We start from the raw sequence: 25871 nt of genomic DNA on the forward strand, positions 1-25871 counted from the left end.
TAGGGGTCTTAACCTAAAACCCAAGCCCAGTCTAGCCCTGTCAGGGTCTAGCATACCCTCAACCCAACCCAACATTGTCAGGGTATTTCCAAGCCTGATCCGGGCTGGCCCTGATTGACCCTATATATATACACACACACACACACACACACACAATGCCCCGCCGGGTCTTGCCAGGCGGGTTTTTTTTTGACAAATTTATCGACAAATTATTCGTGAATTATAAAGATCCTTATGTTTTTCTGATTTTTTTAAAATTAATTTGAATTCAAACAGATTATTCATAAAAATCAGCAAAGCTAGGAGCTTATTTATTAAGAATGTTCATGATGCCCCAATCGCAAATGTGGACTTGAAAGCCCTAAAGCTATTTTGGAAAATACTAAAACCTAGGGGCCTTTGTGAACCTGAAGGGAAAAGGAATTATTCCAAGTTGTGCCTGCTGTGATTGGGCGTTGCCTATAACCTTTATCTGATTTTTTTTTTCCTTTTTTGAACCATATCAGAGTGAGAGGAGTACAAAAAAGATGGCTATAGCTCATAGTCACTGTGCAGAGATTAACATTAAAATCATCTCTTCAAAAAATGAAAAACTAGGGTAGGTTCAATTTGCAATAATAAAAGAGGAATGGTTGAAATTTATTGAGGGGAAAAATGAATGGCCTGAAACAGGAAAGAATCCAAATTTACAGCTTTTGGGCTTCCCCTGCCCTTCTAATGAATGAATAGTATACAACAGATCCAAAATCATGGTGCGAGTAATTATGTCCTGTGACGAAGCTTCTCTCTCAAATGTCTAGCTTTCGCCTCTACCCGTGCTATGAAACCAACTGTAGTGGGCTGGATTGAACTCTGTCGCACCATGTAGTTGTACTTAGGATTTACAGATTGCCCCTCTTTTCTTATCCATTGTATTATCTCATGATACAAGGGAAAGAATCGTTTCTGGATAGCAGAGAATGTGAAGTACGGGAGAAGACTAGAGATAACTACAGAGAGTGTGATAAGCCAATATGAGAGAGCTGGAGCACAAGCTTCAATGAAGACCCTATAGGCAGTGGTGGATATGGTAGGTGACATGGCACCATAGGCCAAAAGGTAAAGATACCAAAGCAAGATTGATCCCCAAATGTAAATATGTTGTCTAAGGTTAAGGTAACTCACAGAGATTACCATTTGGCAGTTCGCAACCCACATAATACAAGTATACATGGTCGCCCCCATAATCTCCAAGTCCACAACCTCACATCCCTTACGGAATGCCTCAAGCTCCAATACATTTGTGCAGAAGAAGAAAATGATTACACCACTATACATTGCATTGAAAATCCAGCCCAATATTCGAAGCCAACTGAAGAGGACATTTTGTACACCTTCTTGGTACAATAGAGGGAACTGCATATCAAATTAAAGTGGAGTCAGTAATAAGCCATCATTGGGTATGCCTGGACGTTAATTCTGTAATCTTTATTCTTCAATTCCATTTTGTTGATGGGTGGACATACCTTGAGACAAAATCGGGCAGAGACATCCTGGTCAAACACACCTAGAGCGATCACTGGAAGTAGTGTGAAAATGACAGTATAAAACACCATAAACCAATCATTGTATGCCACTTTAACGGAGAATGATGTGTACGCCTCAAACAAGAAGACAGTAAAACTATATGTGATATTCTTGTAGAAGAAGTAGCATATCTGCAGAACAACATGACAACAATCACAATCATAAGTAAAGAAGGTGGCATAGAGGATGATGTTTGACAGAGAATTAAAGTGGGATGGATGAAGTGGAGAGATACGTCTAGAGTGTTTTGTGACTGACGTCATATTCCTTTAAAGCTTACAAAGTTCTACATAACTGTTGTACGACTGACTATGATGTATAAGGCAGAATGTTGGGCAGTTAAGAAGTGTCATATTGATAAGCTTTGTGCAGTAGAGATGAGGATGTTAAGATGGATGTCTGGAAAAACAAGGAAGAACAAAACACGGAATTAACGTATTAGAGCGGTCGTGGGAGTCACCCCGATCAGTGACAAGCTCCGAGAGAGTCGTTTAAGGTGATATGGTCATATTCAACGGAAGCCTAGGAATGCCCCAGTAAGGAGGAGTGATATGATCACGATTGAATGAACTAAAAGAGCTAGGGGCAGACCTTAAATGACCGTAGGAGAAATGGTGAGGAAGGACATGCATAACTTAAGTCTTGTACCAAGTATGACTTCGGATAGGGCCTATTGGAGGGCAAGGATCCATGTAGCCAACCCCATTTAACTGAGATTCTCCTGTCGTGTTGGGTTGGGTATCTTTCCTCTTACTAATTTCATCTTTCATATTGCATCTTTCATTTGGCATTGTCTATTTTTCTTCTCTTTCTCCATCCCTTTTTTTTTGGTAGAACTTAGTTTTCATTTGTTGTATTTGGATCCATGTAGCTGACCCCATTAAGTTGGGATAAGGTTGAGGTTGTTGTTGACATAATTAAGTTACTTAATTGGGTTTTCTACGAGCTGCCTAGCTTAGGGCCCTGGTGTTCTTGATGGGACTTGGGTACAACCCACCCTAAAAATCTGGATGTGTTTTATATTTTGGGAATCCACGTAATTATTATTAGGTTTGTATTTGTAATTGGGTCGGATTGTGGGTCCATTACATATATTGTATAAAATTGTAATTGTATGGGGATTAGGGTGTTTAATTAGGTTTCCTATATATTGTCTCTTTAAGGAAAACACTATACAAATCATTTTGTTAGGAGTAGAGTAGTGTAGAGAGTTTTTCTAGATTACTGAAAAATCTCAGATTCTCTCGGATGGAAGTTGACATTCGTGTCAAATCACGTTAAATTCCTTGTGTTGACTTAGAAAGCATGCTCTCATGGTAGGTAGACAAAAACAATAACCAACCAGGAATTAGGAGGACTAATCTAGGAATGCTTCAAGTTAAATGCAATTCCTCATAAGTTTTTCTTATTTGAAATGCTAAGAGAAGGAAGTCATATACCATTGATGAGATCCTTCTGTAACACCAATGGCCATGCACAAGTAGCAAACGCTCTAGATATTGGAACTGAGCAATTGCAAAGTCACTTGACATGACTACCTGAAAAACCATAATAGTTATTAGCTGAGCTCAATAGGAACAAAGTAAATATGAATAAAAAAAAAAAGTTTATAAATATATATTAGATGCAACACTAATGTTATCAATACATGCATTCCTTCAACACCACTAATGCCAACTCCTATATCTGCTTCTTGAATCATTCCCACATCATTTGCTCCATCACCAATTGCTAATGTTGTCTTACCAGTTCCAACTTTAATCAATCTTGTAACCTGCAAAAATTTTTAAAAAAAAATTTAAATACTTTTGTGGGCCAAGTAGAGGTGTAAGTTGGGCCCTGTCGGCCCATGCCTGCCCTAAACCCGAATAGGGCTTGGGCTGGATTTTTTAACCCTTAGGGCGGGTTAGGGTTGAAATTTTTAGGCCATGGGTTAGGGTCGGGCTGGGCCAGGGTTGAGGTCTCTGGCTATGCCCAGCCCGGCCCGGCCCTGTGCTTGGTTATGCTTTACAATATATTGTTTACATTTTGCAATTTTTTTTTTAGTTTCTAATTATCCATTGGCTTACCCAGAAAAGGTTAATTATCTATTGAACGAAAAATATTTACATTTCTAAAATTAGGCTAAGTTTTTTAACCTAAAGAAAACTCTAATAGTCAATTTAGTGTGAAAGAAACCCAATATTCAACCACATGTGTCTCATTTTTTTTAATTCATAGGACAACATAAATGGCAAAAAAAGTAGGGCAAGTCAGGGCCAACCAAATCTTAACAAAAATCAGGGTAAATGAGGGCCAAACTGGCCCAACCCGACCTGATCAAGGCCAATTAGGTCGGGTTGGGCTGGGCTGAACCCCGCAGGGTTGGGCCTGGGCTGACGTATCTCAGCCCAACATAGGGCCGGGTTGGGCTTGGGTTGAGCTAAAAAAAGGACTAAAGGTTGGACTAGGGTTTTAAAAAATCCGGCCCAATCCAACCGTGTTTCACCCCTAGGCATGCAACATAATGTTTAAAATCACATCAACTCACCAGTGCTTTCTGTTTAGGTGATGAGCGGCAGCATATAACAGATGCACAGCCAATTGCCAGGTCTAGAAACTTATTCTTGACATCATCCTCCAGTGCATAGACAAGTGATTTCCCATCAATGATCAAAGCAAATGGATCTGAGCCTCTAGTTGACGCAGTGAGCTGCGCGTTCCCTTCAACTATCTGATGGACAACACTTGCCTTTGATGCCTAAAATGGTCATCAACAATATACAATTAAAATCTATTGTAATATAACACATAAATACAACAAAATCACATGTCATAACTGTTGGAGGTACGATGGGTCTTTGATACGATGTCTTGTATTCCGTTGCTTGCATTTGTGGGTTGATTATGAAGATTTCTTAAGAAAATATAGGATTAAAGATATATGAAACAAAGGCTCCGTTTGTTTCGGTGTAAAATTTTACATGAAAAATTTACATGGTAAATTTTACTTTGTAAATATAAATTTTTTCTAATGTTTGTTTCCAACAAAAAAAACAAACATTAAAACACTTTTCAACATTTAAAATTTTACATCTAAAATTTTTTGAAGTGATTCTAGGTAAAATTTTACACCAACACACAAACAGAGCCAGGAAAACTTACTTAGGGCTACATGGGTATTTCGGTAATATATGCCTATGTAGGTTTCGCAATATATCTGTAGCGAGATAGTTTTCTATTTAGTCTAAGTGAGGTGTGAGGACGAGCAGTTGTAACCTATTTTCCCTTGATAATGAAGCAGGTTGCATCTGATTGTGGATGTAGACAATTTTACTGAACCACATAATTAAATCCTTATGTGCAATGTGTAATTGTTGTTTGAAATTTCCATTCTTTTCTACATCGTTTTAGGTTCTCATATTTTCTACAAAATCATATTGAAAAAAAAAATCTATCACTCGATTAATGAAACACAAGACCTGTTTGCTAATGAGCAACTTAACCCCTTTACCAGAGTATAAAGGATCTTTGGATTTCTCTCATATTTGGACAAGTATTTAGTCTTTATTAGGGGTGTCAAAAAAACCAGGCCAGCCCGAGCCCGAATAGGGCTGGGCTGGGGCTAGGTTTAATACAGGGCCCGACTGGGTTTCATATTTTCCTAGGCTTGGGTTTAGGTTAAGGCCCCTAGCATTGGGCTAGAGTTAGGGCAAGGCCGGCCAGCCCGGCCCGTTGACAGCCCTAGTTTCTATCTTCTTATTAAGGAAAAATTGATTGGGCTTATTTATTTGATTTTTTCAAAATGGTGGATTTGGCAAAAGGAAAACTAGATTTAATTACCTTGGCAATGTCTGACTTGTCTCCCATTTTTTCCAATGCTTTAATTTCTGGTGTCTCCAAGTTGATAATTATTTGTTTCATTTATTGTCTAAGCAGGCTACATGCAAAACTACAAAATTTAACCCAAGTCAGAAACATGGACCAAATTAAATTCTCCAAATGTAAATATTAAATAAATAAATGAGAGAAAGAATGTCACGTTAGACACGTCACGTCGCCAATGCACCCTGATACATAGGGGCACACAAAATGACTGCCACAAAATTAATATTTTTCAAATATAAGAATCTTACCCAATATTAATTGCAGTCTCCATCTTATCTCCAGTCAAAACCCATATTTTAATTCCAGCTTGCGCAAGTTTGTCAATGCACTCAGGAACCTATATAGGAGAGACAAGTTAAAAAGGTGAAATTTCACTCCAAAATCCTTAACCCAATCTCTATAATAAAGTAGGGCTCATGTTCTTTGTGCCGCAGCGCAGGCTACGCCCAGACACATGGGCCTCCCATTCAGGGGGGCAGGGTGGTCATTGCACCCACCCCCATGTGTCTGGGTGCAGCCTGCGCCTCGGCACAGAGAACATTCTCCCAATTAAGTAATAGTTATTTTCCTTTTTAAGATCTCCAACTCAACTCAACTCAACTCACACCATGTTGCAATTTGTCCTCAACAGCACAAGCACCAAGAAGAATCAAAGTCTTCTCAATATTCTCTGCCACTTCATCAATCCTTGCATCCCTATCAGCATTGACCAGGTTCTTGACCTCTGTGAATTCTTCATTAAACTCTCTGTATTCTTCTTCACTGAGTTCACGATAAGCAAGTACCAATGTTCTCAAGCCTGCATCAGCATACTCATTCATATGCTCTTGAGTCTGCACTTCGAACTCCCTCCCATTATTTCCAAGCCTCTCAAACATAACACTGCATTCATGGATGGAATAAAAGCTTATAGAATAGTTTTAGAATATATTTTGAAATGGGATCACTATTAAGACAGTGTTTCAATTTACAAACCTCTCAGCACCTTTACATAGTAATAATATCTGTCCCTCCTCATTCCTTACTATCACAGACATCCGTTTTCTTTCACTATTAAACTCTAAGATATTCAGAAGTTTATATGTCCTGCAAAAGGAAATGTATTGATTAATTAATGGATTATTTGATGAAGTCATGTAATTAATGTTAGGGTTCCATGCAAAAGCAATAATCTCACATTGGATGTGAATAACCCGTGTGCATGCTTATAAGGACTTGAGCACTCTCTCCTTAATGGCTAGCTTTTAAGGATAAGTTCTACCCAAGTCTCAATAAGTAAGGGTGTAAATTTGGCCTTGTCGGCCTGAGCCCGTCTTGGCCCGCCTTGAGCTTGAACAGGGTCTGGGCTGGATTTTTCAACCCTAAGGGCGGGTTAGGGTTGAAATTTTCAAGACTATGGTCAAGGTCAGGCTGGGCCAAGGTTGAGGCCTCGAGCTAAGCCCAACTCGGCCATGGTTTAGGTTTTACAATTTATTGATTACATCTTGTAATTTTTGTTTAGTATTTATCTATTGGTTTACCCAAACAAAAAAAAAAGGGCTAATTATCTATAAAGCAAAAGTATTTAAAATTTTAAGATTGGGCTTAGTTTTTTAACCCAAAGAAAGTCTAATAGAAATTGAGTATCAACCAAACCAATACCCAATCACATGAGACTAGTTAATCATGGCCAACCATGCCCCAGAACAAATCAAGGTCAATCAAGGCTAGACCGGCCCGATTAGGGTTAATCAGGGTCGGACTGGGCTGGGCTGAGCCAGGCAGGGTTGGGCCTATCTCAGCCCGACCTAGAGCCGGGTTGGGCTTGGGTTGAGCTAAGAGGACTCAGGGTTGGGTTAGGGTATTAAAAAAACCCGACCCAACCCGGCCCTGTTTCACCCCTACCAATAAGTGGTATTAGAGTTAGGACGTGGCAAATCAGGTGTAAGTACTCTCAATAACTAATGCTATAAATTGTTTATGATCATTAGATGGAAGAAACTAACCTTTCAACTTGCATTTTAGACACGGGATCCAACTCATGCAATGAGATGCTTGTTTGTGTCCTCTGGTGAAATTCAAAGCCAAATTCTCTTGCTGCAATCACAAACGCTGCTTCATCTGGGGACTCTGCCTCATATGAGATTTTTCCATTAATCTCATCATCCACTTCAGGTATGGCTGTGTGGCAGATTTCCAATAAGTGAAGGAACTTCTGAATGACATCTGAGTGTGGCTCATTAACCCATTCACCATTCTTTTCAATTTTGCTTCTCTTGGAAGGTGGTTCCATGGAATTTTGCATGACTTTTGTATCTTGACCTGTAAAAACAGCAGCTCCATAGATATAATCTGTATTCCTTAGCTTTGATTCTCTAAGAAGAAGTTGTTGAGGTGAAAGTGGATATTGTTGCTCTCCAAATTCCATAGTTCCAACAAAAGTGTATAGATTTGCATTGGGGTCTTCACATTTAATAATAGACTTGAAATTACTGAAGTTAACCTCTTCTTGTAGATCTGAAGTTACTTCTAGTGCTTGTTTCAGTTTCAAATTTGTCTCCCCATCAAGGTTCATGGTTTCAACATAGCAAATGGAATCCTCATAATTGGGCGAAAGTAAAAGAAGGTCAGCAGGAAAGAAATTATCCTTCTCTACCTTCACTATATCTCCAACTCTCAAGTTCTTCCATTCTGTATTATCAAAACTTCCATCACCACAATGCACCTTTACCTTTCGATTGTTTACCTCAATATCCTGTAAAAATTATGGTAAATTAATTAACAATGGACACATAAAACAATTTACCAAGGTGTAAAGGTAAAAATGAATAGTAGAAAACCTTGTTCATGAATTGACACTTTATTTTCAACGATGAAAGGTGATCCAAAGGAGGCTTGCCTATTCAAATCATAATTAGTGATGGATTTTATATAACCATACCATAGAAAAACACGAGGTTATCTACAATATAAATATGCTATTATTTAACTATGGAATTGTTTGAATGACCCCTTTATAGTTTCTTTTAGAACATATAACCTTCTTTTAAACGCCTTTTGTCATACTATCGATGTTTTTCTAAGTCAAAGGTAAAAGAGGGTTTTCAAAATAATTTAGAATTGTACTTATCATTACGTCATTGTGTTGTTTCTCATGTTTTTTAAGTATACATGTGAAATGACATGATTTTACTCTCACCGAAAGAAATGTGTTATATTACGAGGGCAAGAAAAAAAAATTACTTATTATTTGACAGAACCTCAATGCTTTAGATAACTCGAAGCAATTTTTAAAATATCCTGAGAGTTGAGACTTAAAACTAATCCCATATAAAAATAAATGGAAAAAAATATATTTTCATATCTTTAGTTCGAACGACACCTAGTTAATAAATTTAAAGTCCTTGATCAAATAGGAACACCCTCATAAATTAAATTTGGACAAGCAAGACGATTGCCACAATATTTCAGAAATGAGACTTTTCAGTCATATTTTGCCACATAAAATCTAAAATAAGACAAAGCATCAATCAAGAATCTAACTTCTTAAAGGGAAGATCTAGATAATACCTCTATAAGTATATTTAGAATTTGTAACCTTCTTTTGGTTGCCCGTTGTCTTATTCCCAAATGTTCTTTAAGTAGGATGTAAGAAAAAAAAAGCTTTTCAAAATATTTTGAAAGCAACTTGCCATTATATCATTGTCAAAATCCATCATTGTCTTTGTACATTATTTTACTACACATGTGAAATGAAATGATTTACCCACGTTGGGAAAAAAAAACCGTGTTATACTAAAGGGATTTTCTTATTGACACTAACACCCCTCAAGGTGTTAAATAATCTCTTATCTTAATTTTTGCCCCTTCTGGTATGACATACAATTTTTTCCAATAAAAGTAATAATATCATTTCAGATGTGTACTTGAAAAAATATGCATGACAATGACACATTTTGATAATGGCATAATGATATTTTGAAAACTCTTTTATACCCCTATCTTAAAAACTTTTTGAGAACAAAACAAAATATACAATTAAAGGCTGCGTTTGGTATGCATTCTAGGTCGATTTCGCATTCTTGGATAATAAAAATTGTTGTTTTTATTATTCAAGAATGAAAAATCGACCTAGAATGCATACCAAACACAGCCAAAATAAATAAGATGTCAAGTTCCTAGAACACCTATAGAGTGTCATTGGATTGATGTGTGGTTTGTATGATTACCTTTTGTTTCATCAAAAAAATAAAAAAAGGCGCAAAAAAGTTAAGGTGCAAATTATTTGGAACCTTCTTAAGGCTATCAATAAGAAAAGGACTTGGCTCTGGTGCTGCAGACTGTGGTGGGAGCTGCATGGGTGTGAATCAGACTCCTCTACTTCCGCCTCGGGCAGTACTTCCGTGCGCCCCACACACAAGGCAGGCGAAAAGTACCGCCTTACCCCTGCCCGAGCACTTTGCCCGAGCGGGAGTAAAGCCCGGTACTTTTCGCCCGCCATGTGTGTGTGGGCGCACGGAAGTACCAGGCAGGCGGAAGTAGAGGAGTACCGGGCGCATGGGTGTAGTACGAAAACCACACCAAATACAGGGGGGTTGGTCATTTCACATGTGGGGTCCAGGTGGGACCCACCTGTGAAATGACTGCCTTACCCCTGGTTTTGCTGTCGTTTAGCGGTGCTGCACCTGTGCAGCTCCCGCCACGGCTGCACAGGATCTTTTTCCATAAGAAAATCTCCTTAAAGCAATAAATTTTAACTCAGATGACTTAGCCATCTGGCTTAGCTAAATAAGGAGATGCAGGAAAAGGATATATAGATAGATACCTGTTTGTGACGCCTCCAATCTTCAATGGCTTCTTTGATCATGCTAGCTCCAATTACAACAACCAAAGGGAGAACCGAAGTGATAGGAGAGGAAGGAGAAAGAGGTGTAATGGCCAAGCAGGCAACAATCAGGAAGTATATGTTAGCAACTCTACTGAACTGCTCAAACAAAGACTTGAGAAAGAAACTGGCAATTGTATACTTGGTGGTTCTCACGTAATTGTCATTATAATTAATTGGATTCGCGGTGGCCATGGCTTCTTCTTCATGGACGTCGTTGCCTAATAATACCACCCTTGAAAACCCTGGTCCACCAATCTGTGAGACCTCTTCTTCATCTTCCATCATAGATTTTTTCCCACATGAGAAGCCATAGATATTGCTCAAATTCAGCTTTCTTCTTCTACCACCACCAGCCATCTTAATTAAAACCCGGCCTCCAAAAATCAATGAAACAGAGGGTTTTGAAGGAATATTAATACCCAGGAAGGAAGAAACAGAGATCCTCAAACGAGAAGACACAGGAAAATAGACTTCCGAAAGAGACTTAAACTCTAAACCCACTTAAACCAACAAAAAAAAAAAAAAAAAACTCACGAAATTTACAATTTCTGATCCTTCTTTTATAGATGGTGGCATCTAATTGAGATGGCTAGATAGGCAATTTGGATCCTCTACTGCTGAGCTGCCTGGCAGGACCGTATTGTTTAGACAAGGTTAAGCATGCAATGACTATCTTACCCCTGTCCGAGTGCCTTGCCCGAGTGATAGTAATTAAGGCAGTCATTGCACACCTCACCGTGGAGCACATGGCCGGGGATTTTTGTGGCTTGGGATTGAGCTGCCATCTTGCTGCGCTTAACTCACAGGCTGCCATGTGGATTTCATGCCGATTCAATGGTTGAGAGATAACAGATTTTCAAAAATCAAAATTATTGTTCAAAATTAAAAATGTCAGGCCGTCATCTATCAATCATTGGATTGACATGAAATCCACATGACGGCCTGTGAATTGTGCACAGCACGATGACCGCTTAATAAACAAAAAATCTTAAAGAAAACAGAAACAATTTTTTAAGACGAAAATCTAAAACGAAGACATTTGAGAGGTAAAATATTCGGGGCATTAATCATGCAAAACTCACAGAAGTTAAATTTCGCTTCGCGGGAAAGGACTCAAAAATTCTCCTAAGATGGTTTTTTCGTATGGGTATGGTTTACAGGTTTTAGGAATAGAGATCATGGATTTACGTAGGGTAGGCATGCATGGGGGAAGGGAAGGGATATGCATGACCAAGTCAACAACTATATATTTTAAGAAGTAAGTAAAAAGAGGTCCAACAGTCAGTAAAGGAGTATTACAATAACCCACGACTTCCTATTTCCACACGTGATGTATAAGTATGACAATAAAATAAACCCACGGCTTCAAATCCCATTTTAGAATGACACTTGTATCTTGGAGAACTTGGAAAACACTGTTTGGAAAGAAAAAAAGAAAAAATTAAAATGAATGACACAGGAAAACACATAAATTAATTATTATTTCAGAGTGATTTGGTATAATATCTATTTCGATTTCATGAACATAGTCAACAAATAGATTTTTGGTCAAAAAATTGAAATTGTCTTAGGTGCATCAATCTCAAGCATTTTAAAAATAACAAATCCAATTGGTAGTTCAATTTCCAAGAATAAATTCTCTATATTTCTTTGGGAGAGGATGGTGACTGTGGTGGTGGTGGAGGTGTAGGTGGAGGTGGCGGTGGCGGTGGTGATGATGGTGGCCGATATGGTGGTGGTAGCAGGGTGTTGGTGGTGTTCTATTTTTTACATGAAAGTACTACTTTACCCATCATATTAACCATGTGCTCCTTAAAGAGCAAGATAGAAACCAGCCAATAATTTTTATAAGCTAGCTTCTGAAGTGGTTTAAGATGATTGACGTTCTTCCCAAGACACTCCCCCTTCTTTCAGATCTTTATCTCCTCATTTGTCTGTCCCTCAATTTCCTCAATTCCATCTAATAGAGGAGGTGAAAATGACCACCCTACCCCCTGCCCAAACACACTGCCTGGGTGGGGTCCATCTCCCTCTATTAAAGGGAATTGAGGAAATTGACAGGCAGACAAATTGAGGTGATAATTTTCCCCTTTCTTTCACTCCCCTTCCTTTAAGTTTTTTTTTCTCTTCCTCTTCCCCGCTCACTTTCTCCCACATTTCACTTTCTTCCCTTTCTCTTATTCCTGGATTGCGTCTGACGTTCCAACTGGTACCCTCTGATAGTATTTAGGGACTTATACCCTCAATTCTCCTCTTTCACTTCTTCATTCTTCCTCTCCCACCATTCTTCCTTTGTTCTTTCTCTTCTCTTTTTTGTGGTTTATATCGGTCATCGCCTTTGGTCTGTCTTGCGAGATCTCTATTGTCTGGTCTCTTCCTCTTCCCTCATCTAGCTGGGGTTTTGTAATAATCTGTGTTTGTCTTGACGTATATTGCTTGAGATGTCTGATAATATATGTTTGTCTTTTTCCTCTTCGCTGCCTATTGCGCGATTGTTGTTTCTCTTGCTATGCATATTGCTTAGCAATGTTTTTCCTACATAGGCTACTTGACGTTGGGTTGTGACAGTTGATCTGCCTTCTTGTCTTCTTCATGTTGTGGTTCTACACCTATAGGTACGTTATTTCTAACAGTCCTTTTCCTATTTTTTTTTGGTGTGTTTCAGCTTTCGCGTTCACCATGTCTTCCTCTCGCTTGGGTTCCCTCCGCCCTGCCGTTCGGGTTCCAGACGGTCATCATCCAAAGGTCCCCACCGTTTTGATAGGCGAAATCCATTTTATTCTTTCTGAAAATCTGAAACTGTTAGGTACTTGAGCGATATGCCAAAAGCTCTGAAGCTTATGGAATGCATTAAATCAAGACCTTTAATCTATCCCATACTAGGTTGGCTCAATCTAGCGCCCATACACTAGAATGGGTCCCATTAGGCATAACAGACCACTATGCTTCCGCAGCCGTCGTCCTTAGAGGCACTCACTCTAGGCAGCTTTCACTCTGGTGGTAGGTAGCCCTTTCTTAGCGGCTCCACTCTGCTCTAGGGTTTTTGCCTGACGGAAGGTAGCCCTTTCTTGACGGCTTTTACTCTACTCTAGGTAGCCCTTTCCATGACTCGAACCCGTGACGTGGTGTCTAGCTCTAATACCAAATGTTAGGTACTTGACTGATACGCCAAAAGCTCTGAAGCTTATGGAACGCATTAAATCAAGCCCTTTAACCTATCCCATACTAGGTTGGCTCAATCTAGCGTCCATACACTAGAGTGGGCCCTATTGGGCACATAACAGAAACCCTCACCCGCTTACCTCGTAGTCGAGCTCATTATAATCTTCAAGACAGAACTTTCCATGGGTATTCTATCGGATTCCCAAAACCAAGCAAGGACACTCTCTGTGAGGCTCTTTGTTCTTTGTGGGAACCTCCTGGTGCTCTTTACATCAAATGTTTTGAAAGAGGGACTTTTTCGGTCGAATGTGATTCAGAGTCTAAGCGGGACAACATCCTTCTTCGTGCACCTTGGTGGTTTGAGAAGCTCCTTCTTCACTTGGTCCTTCATGATGTGGAAGATCGCAACCACTCCTATGAGCGTAACTCCATCCCTTTTTGGATTCAGATCTATGGCATTCCTCCTCCTTATTATAATGTTGGTGACATCAAGCAAGCTAATTCAGGTGTTGGCAGAGCTATCGACCTCAAACTTAATCCTGTTGAACTTGGGTTACCATCCAATTCGGCTCGAGTAAAGGTTCTCTGAAAAAATAAAAGATCTATTTGTGTGACTTCAAAGATTAGGGATGACAAAGGCATAACCTACCCTACCCTACTCCGTTATGAACTTTTTTACCTCTGCTTTTGTTGTGGACATATTTTCCATGATATGGCACACTGCCCCTTATTGCGTGGCTTGCCTGATCCTAATCTTTCTCTGTTGGGTTTTTACAACAATGTGCTGACACCTTGTCTTATGGCCAACTTCTCTCATGGTGTGATTGGGGATTATCTTCCTATTTCTACTGATCTCTTTCCACTTCAGATATGCATATCTCACTGACACTGGCAAATACTTCAGTAGAAGGTGATGTTGCGGTCTTCGATTCTCACACTCAGGTTCCTCAATCTCCTGAGCTTTGTTACCCTACTCAGAGCACTCCAAATTTTCCTACAAGTTTGCTTACTGAGGACTTAGTACTGCCGGATTTACCTTTGAATTTCTATTGCCCGCCACCATCCCTCTTTTCGGTTGTTGAAGATTTGTCTTGGCTTCAAGCAGGGCCTGTTAATGCTGCATGTTCCTCATTTGTTCCGGTATTTTCTGTGGTTCCACCTTCCAAAATGGCTAGCTCCACATGTTTGAGTGAATCATCTGGTGCTGGCTCTTCTTCTCTTCGTAAGGACTCCCCCTTTGTTGGTTTGACTTTTTCGGCGACGGGTTCTGGTTCCTGCCCTCCCTTGTTTGGTGACAGTGGCCGTCTAGATGCATCATCTAACTTCTTGGGGAACCCTAGCAGTATGCCACTATCAAAGAAAATAAAGTGCATTTTACCCCCTGGACTATTCCTGTGCTCTCAGATTTTGAGAAAATTAAGGCCTTCCTCGCTTCTTCAATTGAATCCTCCTCTGATCCAATCTCTCTCCTCTGATTTCTCTTCTGCTGGCACTGAGGGTCTAACGATTAATGCTCCATCGGTTGTCCCTACCCAGAATTACACCATCAGAGAACCACTGGAAACTTCAGATCCGATTCCATCGGTTTATCCTTTTTTTTTTCTTGCAATCTTCCTTAGTTTATTTTTATCTTGGTTTGTGTTTAACCTAAAAGCTCTATGCCGATCTTTCATTCCTTGAATGTGATTTTTGCATTTTGAATCTCTTGTTGCTTCTTTTGCTTTGTATCAGTATGTTTATTTTTTTCATGGAATGGGGAAAAAGTTCTCTGTCTGGGAGTGTGGCCTACGCCAACACTCCCATGAGTCTATCTCTCTCCTCCCCATGTGAAAAGACATCTCTACCTCCTTGTTTTAAGGAGGAGAGAGATAGACACAAGAGAGTGCTGGCGTAGGCCACACTCCCGGACAGAGAACTGCTTCTCCATGGAATATTAGGGGCCTTAATAGTCCTTTCACCAAGAAATGTTTGTCCTATCATATAAAAAAAATTACCCATAACCTTGTCTTCCTCTATAAACTGCATGTAAAGACCATAGTGCATTAGCTATCCCCATTCTCTCTTCTCATTTCAAGTCCTTGGGGTTTTTTAATAGTGAAGGACCGAAGGGGCTCAAAGGTGTTATTTGGGTGCTTTACAAACACTATCTTAATGCCTCTGTTATTGGTCAATCCTCTTCCTTTTTTAGCTGTTCTCATCTCGGATACTTGTGGTAATCACTGGTGTGTGATTTTTCTATGCACCTCCTCAACCTTAGAACTGTATTTCCTTTTGGAATAATTTATTTGCTTTCATTTCATCTTTAAATCATAGTTTTATTATTATGGGGGATTTTAATGAACTGTTATCACCAAATGACCAATTTGGGGGGAATCTAGTCCACAACCATCACTCTTCACTATTACTCTCATTTATCATGTCTTCTCTTTCTCTGGAAACCGTTCATTTCATGGGCTCCCACTTCACTTGGTCGAACAAACAAAAACCACCTGTAAGTACCGTGGTCCTCGGTCTCTGACGAGGTTTCCACAGCCTTCTTGGCGACCGTTTGTATTGGTATGGATAATATTGTCAATGTATAATATTGATAAATGGGGATTGGGATCATGCATTAAAATATGCTAACATAATGTGAAGTCGCCATCTAGGGTTAGGGCCTAGGACCCATTAAGTGTAGCCCTATCCATTGTGAACGGAATCGGGCTACGTGACTCCATATGGTCTGACCAGAGGTTCGGGTAAGGGGTCAGGTTACGAGTGTGGGAAGGTGTTAGACACCCACCTCGCCGGCCGAAACCGGCCTCTCTATACTAGATGCTATATAAGGACGAATGTTCTCTCTTTTTTATTACGGGGATGGGGGGTATTATGAACTGCATTCAGATGTTATAAATTGAATTAGAACATAATAAACTACATTATATATATGAAAAACATATACTAAAACGATGAAATACGAAAGGACTACATTGAAACGATGAGAATGCAGTAATTATACCTGTACAGTTATATTCCCTTGGCTCAAGGGAGATGGACGAATGGACTGACACCGATTCCTTCTGGCAGGGCAACTGCTATTTCAAGTGATTTGGTGGGGGAGAAAACAGATAGAATAACGTCTGTAATAAAGGGGTTTTGACTGTTAACAGTACACTGACGAGATAACAATGCCTAGGAGCCGAAATGCTCTATGCTCGAAGGGATAATCAAAGGATCTATCCATACCGAAGATGGCTTCACTTACTCATACTCTCATAAAAGAAAGAGGAGAAAGGAGGATGAACATGGAGAAAAGAGGGGTAAAAATCACTTGGGGAGGGTCTCTCTACCCGAAAATCCTTAAAAAATAAGGGAGGGGGACCCTCACCACTGGCCAGGTAAGTCCTCCACGGCGCAGTGGAGATGTCCACAGTGCCGTGGGGGACTTTTCCACGGTGCCGTGTGTGCCATCAGTAGGCTGATATCATACCCCTTCATGACACCGTAGAAATCAAGTACACGTCCCCATGGTGCCGTGGGAAGGAGCCCACGGCGCTGTGGGAGCGTAGTACCAGTTTTTCCTTGTTTTTGGGCCTAAAATGGGCCATTTTGTGTTCAGAATGGTTCTTGGGCTTATGGGTCAGGTATCTTAGGTCCAGAAAGAGGGAAAGTGCGTCGTCCATCGTCCATGTCCCATTGTCATCATCGCCAATCAGGGGTTGACAAAAATCAGTGCCTACACCCCCAAAGTTGGTTAAAGAATGCCTGGACCGTGTGGTGGCGTGCCTTGCTTGGTTAAACTCCCACCCAAGGGTCATTATCAACAAACTTCCTTCTGTTGGTTCTGATCACAACCCAATTTTCCTAAAAATCCTTCCAAACTTTCTTTCAAAAAATGTTTTCACTTCCAATTAGCTTGGGCTCATCACTCGGACTTCCTTCCTTTCCTTGCTCACCGTTAGCAGTCTCTCCCCATGGATAATCTTCACATTAAACTGTTGGCCTTAAGTTATATTCTAAGTCATTGGAATAAATCTATTTTTGGTAATATCCATAACCTTCATGATGAATATTTCAACAAAGTAGGTATTTTGGAAAATTCTCATGACCTTAAGGATTCCCCAGTTGATCTTAATCTCTTAATTTTCAAAATTAAATGGATCCTTGATGCTAAAGAGGCTTTCTTGTTTAAAAAATCTGGGCATGCCGATATCAATGATGGTAATTACAATATAGCTCACATTTTCTCAGACCATTTGACATGCATTTTTAAACCCTCTATACCATTATACTCTAGTTTCATTGAATGTCTTTTTGATTAATCTCTGGTTAATGGCTATGCTTCTTCTCTTCAGCCATCCCCTCCTTTGAGGAAATTACAAGCAACCTTTTCTATTGGAGCATTCAAAGCTCTAGGGAAAGATGGATTCCAGGTTTGTTTTATCAGAATTTTTGGGACATTGTTAGCCCGGATGTGCTCAGCTTGGTTCAAAATTTCTTTCATTCCTCTTATTTACCTAGTGGTTGTAACCATACCCTCATCAGCATGATTCCTCAAAAGGAGAATGCTTGTTGAGCTTTTGATTTCAGGCCTATTAGTCTCTGCAACGTCTCTTACACAATTATTGCCAAGATTATGGCAAAAAGAATAAAAGGGTCTTTACAACCTATTATTTCTCTTTTTCAATCTGCCTTTCTTTCGGGTCAACAAATATCAGAGAAAGTAACTATTGCATAGGAAAAATTTTCATTACCTCAATACATAGAAAGGTAAGACTGGTTTTGTAGCTATCAAAATTGATATGGCCAAAGCTTCTAATCGAATTGAATGGTCAATCTTTTTTCTTACTTAGGTTTCAATAATCACTGGATTTCTCTTGGGAATTCTTTAATCAGCTCTACCTCTTTCCTTTTCAAAATTGATGGTAGTCCCCTTGTTTTCTTAAACCCGAAAGAGGACTTAGGCAAGGGTGCCCTCTCAGCCCTTACCTTTTCCTTTTAACCATGGAGGTGCTCTCTCAGCGGAAAATTATCTGCTCCATTTCCTGTCCGGTCCATTTCCCCAAGTCCCTCTAATAGGGGGGTGAACCCCACCAGAGCAGTGTGTTCGGGCAGGGGGTAGGGTGGTCATTTCCCCTATTAGAGGAATTTGGGGAAAATGGACCGAGTAGGAAATGGAGCAGATAATGATCCCTCTCTCGGCTCCTCTCTACTTATAGAGATTTGAATTTGTTTAAAGGCATCAAAGTTGCTCAAAGAGAACCTGAAATAACTCACCTTCTCTTTGTAGTTGACACTTTTATCTTTTGTAAAGCTTCTGATGAAGACTTATTAACTATTAAATCCATTCTAGATCCTTTTTTTTTTCTGATATCACTGGACAAGAAATAAATTTCACTAAGAATGAAATTTTCTTTGGCAAAAATGTGAATAGTTTTCAATGAAGAAAAATTTGTTCTCTCCTGAATATCAAGGAAATGTCTAACACATCCACTTACCTTGGTACTAAACTCTGCCACTCTAGATCCAAAGTCAAAGACTTGGATTACGTTGTTCAAAAGGTACATTCTAGGTTGAGTTTGGTTGCGTAAATCAATAGAACACAATTCTAAAAAAATTAAACTGTTTGGTTGCCTAATTCCATTGGATTACCAGAATTACATAATTCTGATTTTATAACTAAACACAATCCATATCTGGGTTCACCTCTATAGGTAAACTTAGATATGGATGATGATTCAAACCTTGAATATAAATAGTGTGGTCCAACTTTGAATAGCCATATGGGCTTCCCTAATTCGAAAAACACAAAGAACACTCGAGCCTTTAGCCATATTCAAAAAACGTAAAGAACACTCGTCGAACTTGGTAACCTGCAAATTGTTGAAGATGGTATGGCATCTTCTCTAGCTATCTATCTCCCTCTCTCTACATTAAGATGGTAGGGTTTTCTTCAGATTTCAATTTTTGGATTTCAGGGCTACCCTAATTCGAAAATGTGAACAACACTCGATCCTTCAGCTGTCAGCGCTCCTTGGAAACTTGCAAATCGTTGAACAAGGTATGGCTTCTTCTCTGTCCCTCTAGCTCTCTCCCTCTCTCTACGATTTAGGGTTTTTGTTTTTTAAGGTTTTCAATTTTTGAATCTTAGGGTTTTGGGAGCAGAGATTTCTGGGTTTAGGGCTTTGTCTATCAAGTCACAGGTATGGCTGTATGTTAACATGCTGATCTCTCTCCTTGGCTCTTCATTCTTCTCTTCTCTATTTCCTTTTTTTTTTTTTTTTTTTTTTGCTTCTCTGCTTTAAAATGACTTTGATAAGATGCTAAAGTTGATGTAGATTAGAGTTGTGCTAAGATGACAACATTGTGAACAAGGGAATCCTATTTTCTTTTTCTTTTTTTCTTTATGAAAGAATGCTCTTTGATTTTATTAAAGCTTTGCAAAGGGGAACCCTCCTTCTCTTCTCTTCCTAACTGAAGGTTTAGAAGGACACTAAAATGGATCTGAAGCAACTGTTGATAATAAAAAAAATAGTCATTTCCCCCTCCTATTCTTGCGGCCCCAAAGTTAGATTCTGGTATTAAAGTTACATGGAAGTAGTGAAAATAGGAACAAAAAATAGTCAATTTTTTCATTTCTATTTTTGAATAATGGACAAGGATGTTGGATTCACTAGTATAAGTTAGACAATTCACTTGTGCTACCTGCTTAGAGGATTGCATTTTCTATTATTTTCATGGAGCTGTAATGTATCAAAGGTCGCCCATAAAAGATGAACTGACCTCAGGCTGTAATTTGCCCTTTGAGCAAAGGGTGGTAGCAACTGGTTGACCTTTAGTAGTGACTTAAAATCTTTTTGGTAACTTCAGAAATATTTACTTTAATGACCTCAACATCTTCAATGTTGAACAACTACCAAGTATTTCAATAACCAATGGAGGTGTAATTTGCTTCAGATTACGGTGCAGTGAGATTTGCAAGGACGTTTTAATGATCAGTAATGAGGTTAGGTCTGAAGATAACAACTCAGTCAAAGTAAGGGTGACAGTTTCTAGTTAGGTCTGGCCTGGAAAGACTGTATGGTGAGTTTGGCCTTTATGGTTTTCATGGTCCAACCACCAATTAACCTGTCCATATAAATGTTGGTAGTATGTACTACATACTAAATGGTGGTAGTTTGGCCTTTATGATTTTTCCAAGTCATAAATTATGTGACCTGAAGTTTTCTTAATTATGTGCATTACAATAGAGTAGATGTAGAAGTAGTAGCAACTGTAGTAGTAGCAATAGTAGTAGAAAGACAAGACATGTGACCTGAATTACTCTATTTGAGTTCGGGAATTGAGGCCTACTTGTGGGCTAATTTAGAAACCCACGTACTTGACTGAATTATATGTTAGGCTGTAGAGACATTGTCATTATTCTCTCTTTCTTTCTTTCTTATTGTGTGCCCGTAGTTTCATGATTTATTTTAGTGTATGATTTGATTACATTAATTGGGCAAATAAGGAATTAATTTTTAATGGATAATTTTTATCTGAATGGAATAGCTTTGAGCTGTTGTAGAATCACCATTTTTTCAATCCACTAAGCACGTCTAAATTAGTTAATGTATTAAATAAATTGTGTACTTGTGACCTATTCTGTTGTATCCCATTCTATGAAGTCCAACTGTTAAATTGTTGAATGAGTTCTTTGATGGCAAGGGTCTTGCATGTTGCTCTCCTCCCTGCAGACTGCTTTCTATTAGCAAAATTTTTTTTTGTAATTCAAGAATAGTTCAAAAATTTTGGAGAAAGGAGAAAGACAGTAATCATCTTAGTGTATAAATAGATTATGATCGAGAAACCGATGATGACATGGAAATAGAGAGTGATGCTAATGGGGAGGTTGACAAGAAAACCATCCAGAAGTAATCATCTTAGCGGCTACTGCTATTGTAATAGCAGTGGAGCAGTATTCAAAACTACTCCTCGATAAAGAGCCTTACCGTGCTCAGAGACTCCGTGGCATTACTGAGACACAACTAATTATTGGTGGTACCAAGAAGACATGTTGAAGCATGATAAGACTGAGCAAGAGGGTCTTTTATAGCTTATGTCATGTGAGAAAGGGGCCTTCTGTATGACAACAAATTATTGTAAGTGGATGAACAACTGGTGATATTTTTACACACAATTGGCCACAATGCTAAGAACCGAGTAGTTTCGCATATGTTTGGCCATTCTGGGGAGACTATAAGTCTATAATTTAACAAGGTATTGGAGGCAATAATGAAATTGTACCCACTACTACTCAAGCCTCCAAGTACAAAAACACATGAACGAATCACAAGTAACCGTAGAAGATTCTACCCAGCGTGGGTTCACGTACATATCCCAGCATGGGTTCCGGTTGACCAACATTGTACATTTCATGATTGGAAGGGATGTATATCCCAAAACATCTTAGCTGCATGCGATTTTGACATGAGGTTTACATATATACTTGCTGGCTGGGCAAGATCGCCATCAGATTCTCGAATACTAGATAATGCCATACACAAAGTAGGAGAAGGAAAGTTAGTGGTACCTCAAGGCAAATTCTATCTTGTTGATACTGGGTTTGCCAATCAAAATGGGTTTTTGAGACCATTCCATAATGTTTGGTATCATTTGAAAGAGTGGCAAAACTCTAATTTGTCACCAGCTGATAAGAAGGAGTTGTTTAATTTGCGACCCTTCTCGTTGTGCAATTGCATTGAATGTGCGTTCTCACTCTTGAAGAGAAGATTCAAGATATTGAGAAATCAACCAGAATATCCTTTTAAGACGCAAGTCAAGATTGTGAATGCCTATGTTCTTCACAATCATATTCTGACTCACAATAGTGTTGAAGAAGAGTAGGCATTTTTTGAAGCTGAAGAAGAAGAAGCATCTACTTCCAACAGTGCATCCACAATAGCAGAAACGGATGTGGAATATGAAGATGATGACAATGGTGTTGAAGATGTTGGTAATATTGACTGGGATCAATTCTGAGAAGGCATAGCTGACAACATGTGGGGTAGTTGGATGACAAGCGATGTTGATGCTGATGATATGTCTGATGATTTTCAAAGATTTTGATAATGTGAATGATTCAGATTGAGTTATTTCAATTTCTTTGGAATTAAAATATTTGAATATATGAGTTTTGGTTGTGTTTGTAATATGCTTTTACGTAGTCTACTTTGAACAAGTTTGAACAAGTTTGAATATGGACATTTTGTATGATATGGATGATGAAGATTGAGTTATCTCAATCTTTTGAAAACAATACGTTTTGATGCAGGAGTTTCTTTTGTATTTGTAATATGCTTATGCATAGTTTACTTTAAACTAGTTTGAACATATTTGGATATGGACATTGTGTTGATCATTGTTTTTTTACTACAATATGGTATGTTACAATTGTATGTGATGTTAATTTACACTCTTGAGTAGTTTCTTTTATGGAGTTTAGTTTTTTTCATCAGTCAAGGATCAATTTCATGGCTACAGAGGATGGTTCCAAGAAGTCATGTGATATTGTAACATGGCCCAGTGCAGTCTCTTATTTCATGCTTGAACGCCTCATAGAACAACATAAAAGTGGAAAGTCTAGAGACAATGGATTAAGGAGGGAACAGTAGCAGGAAATATCAAATGCCATTAAAAAAAAAGCATAAAATAAATTATGACTGGGAGTAAACTAGGAATCACTATAGAGTTTGGAAAGCAAAGGTGAAATCTTTGTGTGACTTACAAAAAAATAATGGCATAGGCTGGAATGCAATGGAGCTAAGGTTCGATGCACCACAACATGTGTGAACTGAAATCAAAGTAATAATCTTTTTCTTTCAGTAATTCAATTTTATAAATATTATATAACAATACATATAAATATTACAATATCTGTTAATTGATTGTGGCAGAAAAAGGAACAAAAATATTGACCGTCACGCAAAGGGCTTCCCATCCACATGTCCCTTGCGATTTGGTTAGGAAACTAGATTGCAACAAGGGAAGATGCTATGCACCCAGCTGACTATGTTCACAATGAGCGAATACAACAGTCTCCAAATATTGATGGCAAAGTTGTTGACACTTCCATTGCAGGTGAAGGTGTTCATTCCACTCCTATTACAAGTGGCAGTCGTAATCGTGGTAAGCCTCATTCAGATGTCGAAGGTGCTAAGCAGAAGAAAAAGAAAGGGAGTGCTGAAAAAGTGTCAAGTCCTTTAAAAAAAATAGCTACTGCCATAGATAAACTAGTCAACAAAAACATCACAGGAGAAAAACTTGCAAAAAGTGTAGCTGATGTAGTTGATGCAATTAACGGTATTGATATCTTCCTAAAAATCCAGGCAAAAATTGCTTTAATAAAAAATAAGGATGTGGTCAGTCTTTTCTTGAATGCAAGTGAAGAAGACAAATCGAAATTCATACAACATCTTTGTCAATTTAACCAGGACATTTGAAGATGTGACTGATGAGGCTTTTAAGGATGAACTAATTGGATGGATGTTAGGTGTTTGATGGGTTTTGGGTAGGACTACAAGAACCATTACTATTTATCTCTTGTTGGATGGATGTTTGTGTGTTTTGATGGTTTTTGGATCTATTGTGGTGGATGTTTATTATCAGTTTGTTTTGCCTTCGATTTTGTGGTTGTTGGATATGGTCTGTTTGGATGTTTATTAAATGGATGTTAGTTTATTGGATGTTTGTTTTGAATTACATTTTGGATGTTAATTTATTGGATGGGTTTTATTACTTGTTTCTACATTTGATTGATGCATAACTACTACAATTTTATAGGTTGTTGTTAGGTTCTAGCCCAGGAATTGCTACAACATAGTGGTTTATGATTGATGAAAAACCATCCTTAGAGTTTTGTCAAAGAGTTATAGGTCAACAGATCCATGGATGGTCCACAAGAATGATATATAATTAGTTTTCTTTCCTTTCCTTTCATGCATGCGCTACTACCTCTTTGCTTTTTTTTTTTATCACAACTTGTATATCTGTTACAGTAACCAGCCAACAAACAAACAAATAACTAACCAAAGCTTATTTCTTTTCAGAGATATGTCCCTTATGACCTATTTGTTGCAGTCCAGAAGCCACATGAAGCTAAATTTTGTTGCATTTATACTAACACAATGGCCACTCTTATCTTTGTTAACTTAGTGGGTAGCATGTTACTCATCCTTGATGCTTCACCGTACAAATATAAACCATTGGATTGTATTTGAGAGTTTGGGATTGTTGATCACATGTATCAAAGACTTTGAATAAAGGGTTTGGAATTGAACCGCTTCCCCCCCCCCCTAAAAAAACGTAGAATAGAGTCCTTGGTTGTAGAGCCTTTGTCTATTTTAGTAAAACCAATGTGGGTATTACTGATACTTGGGCACTTCATTGAGATCCTCTTCTCAATGACATTCAACCACCATAGTCGGGGATGTGTGAGATTGTCTGTAGTGATTAAATGTCATTGGAAGGAAGTTTATTTAGTCTCAGTGGAGTAAGTTATTATTTATTGACATGCCAGTGCAGCCATTTAGGAAAATATTAATAACAGTAAGAAATCAATTTGATGAAAGCCCATGCTTGTTAGGTTCACATCCCTTACCTTACCCGTCAAGAACTCATAAATCAAGAGGGATCAGCTGCCTAGATGGACATTGTGCCTAGACGTGACATTTATGGTGAGCAATGTATAATATTAATTTCGAAAACCAAGACTAATCTGGGAAGAAATTTTTACAAGTGCCCTATCCACTAATCATTTTTTATGTGGGTCAACCACTTCAGAATGTGTGACTGTGGCAAAGGGTAGTGCAAGGTTCGAAGATGCAATAGAGGCCCTTTAATAGGACGAGATTTTTGGTGTTGCCCACGTTCCATGCCGGTATAGTTACACATCATTTATTTTTTTAATTTTCATTTGTAACACACTTGGTCTCCCTATATGTCACACCCCAAACCACCCCCTGGTAGGACTAGATAGTTGACCCGAATTGCATGTCAGCAATTTACCAAATCCCATGGATCTAGAAGCAGTTAATCCATTCACAAACATACATCCACCATAATACATCATGTAAAACTCAGAGTGCTGCAGAAAGCTATATATATATATTAAAGCATCTGAAAAGTGTAGCAGTACACGAAATGATAATATGTACAATACTGTCTTGGTTCATTCCCTCTCTCACTCCCACAGAGAAGCTTGTAGTATCTATCACTACCATATACTATTAAACAAAAGAAAATATATACAGGGCAAGGTAACCCAAGTCCCAAAAAGAAGAAAGCTAAAAAGTAAAAACGGGGAAAAACTCCGTCAAAAAACAAAAAGGAGTCCCCAAGATAAAAAGTCAATAGCAACACCTTTCACAGTTCATCTTTAGCTACCACTGAG

The 25871-nt window shown here is 38.7% G+C and overlaps 1 pseudogene; it reads right to left on the reverse strand.

The window, feature by feature from the left end:
- Positions 1-652: 652 nt before the first annotated feature.
- Positions 653-10665, reverse strand: LOC122665358 (annotated as a pseudogene).
- Between the last annotated feature and the right edge of the window lie 15206 nt (positions 10666-25871).

The sequence above is a fragment of the Telopea speciosissima genome, chromosome 6 (genome assembly GCF_018873765.1).
Source record: "Telopea speciosissima isolate NSW1024214 ecotype Mountain lineage chromosome 6, Tspe_v1, whole genome shotgun sequence".
NCBI classification, from domain to species: Eukaryota; Viridiplantae; Streptophyta; class Magnoliopsida; order Proteales; family Proteaceae; genus Telopea; species Telopea speciosissima.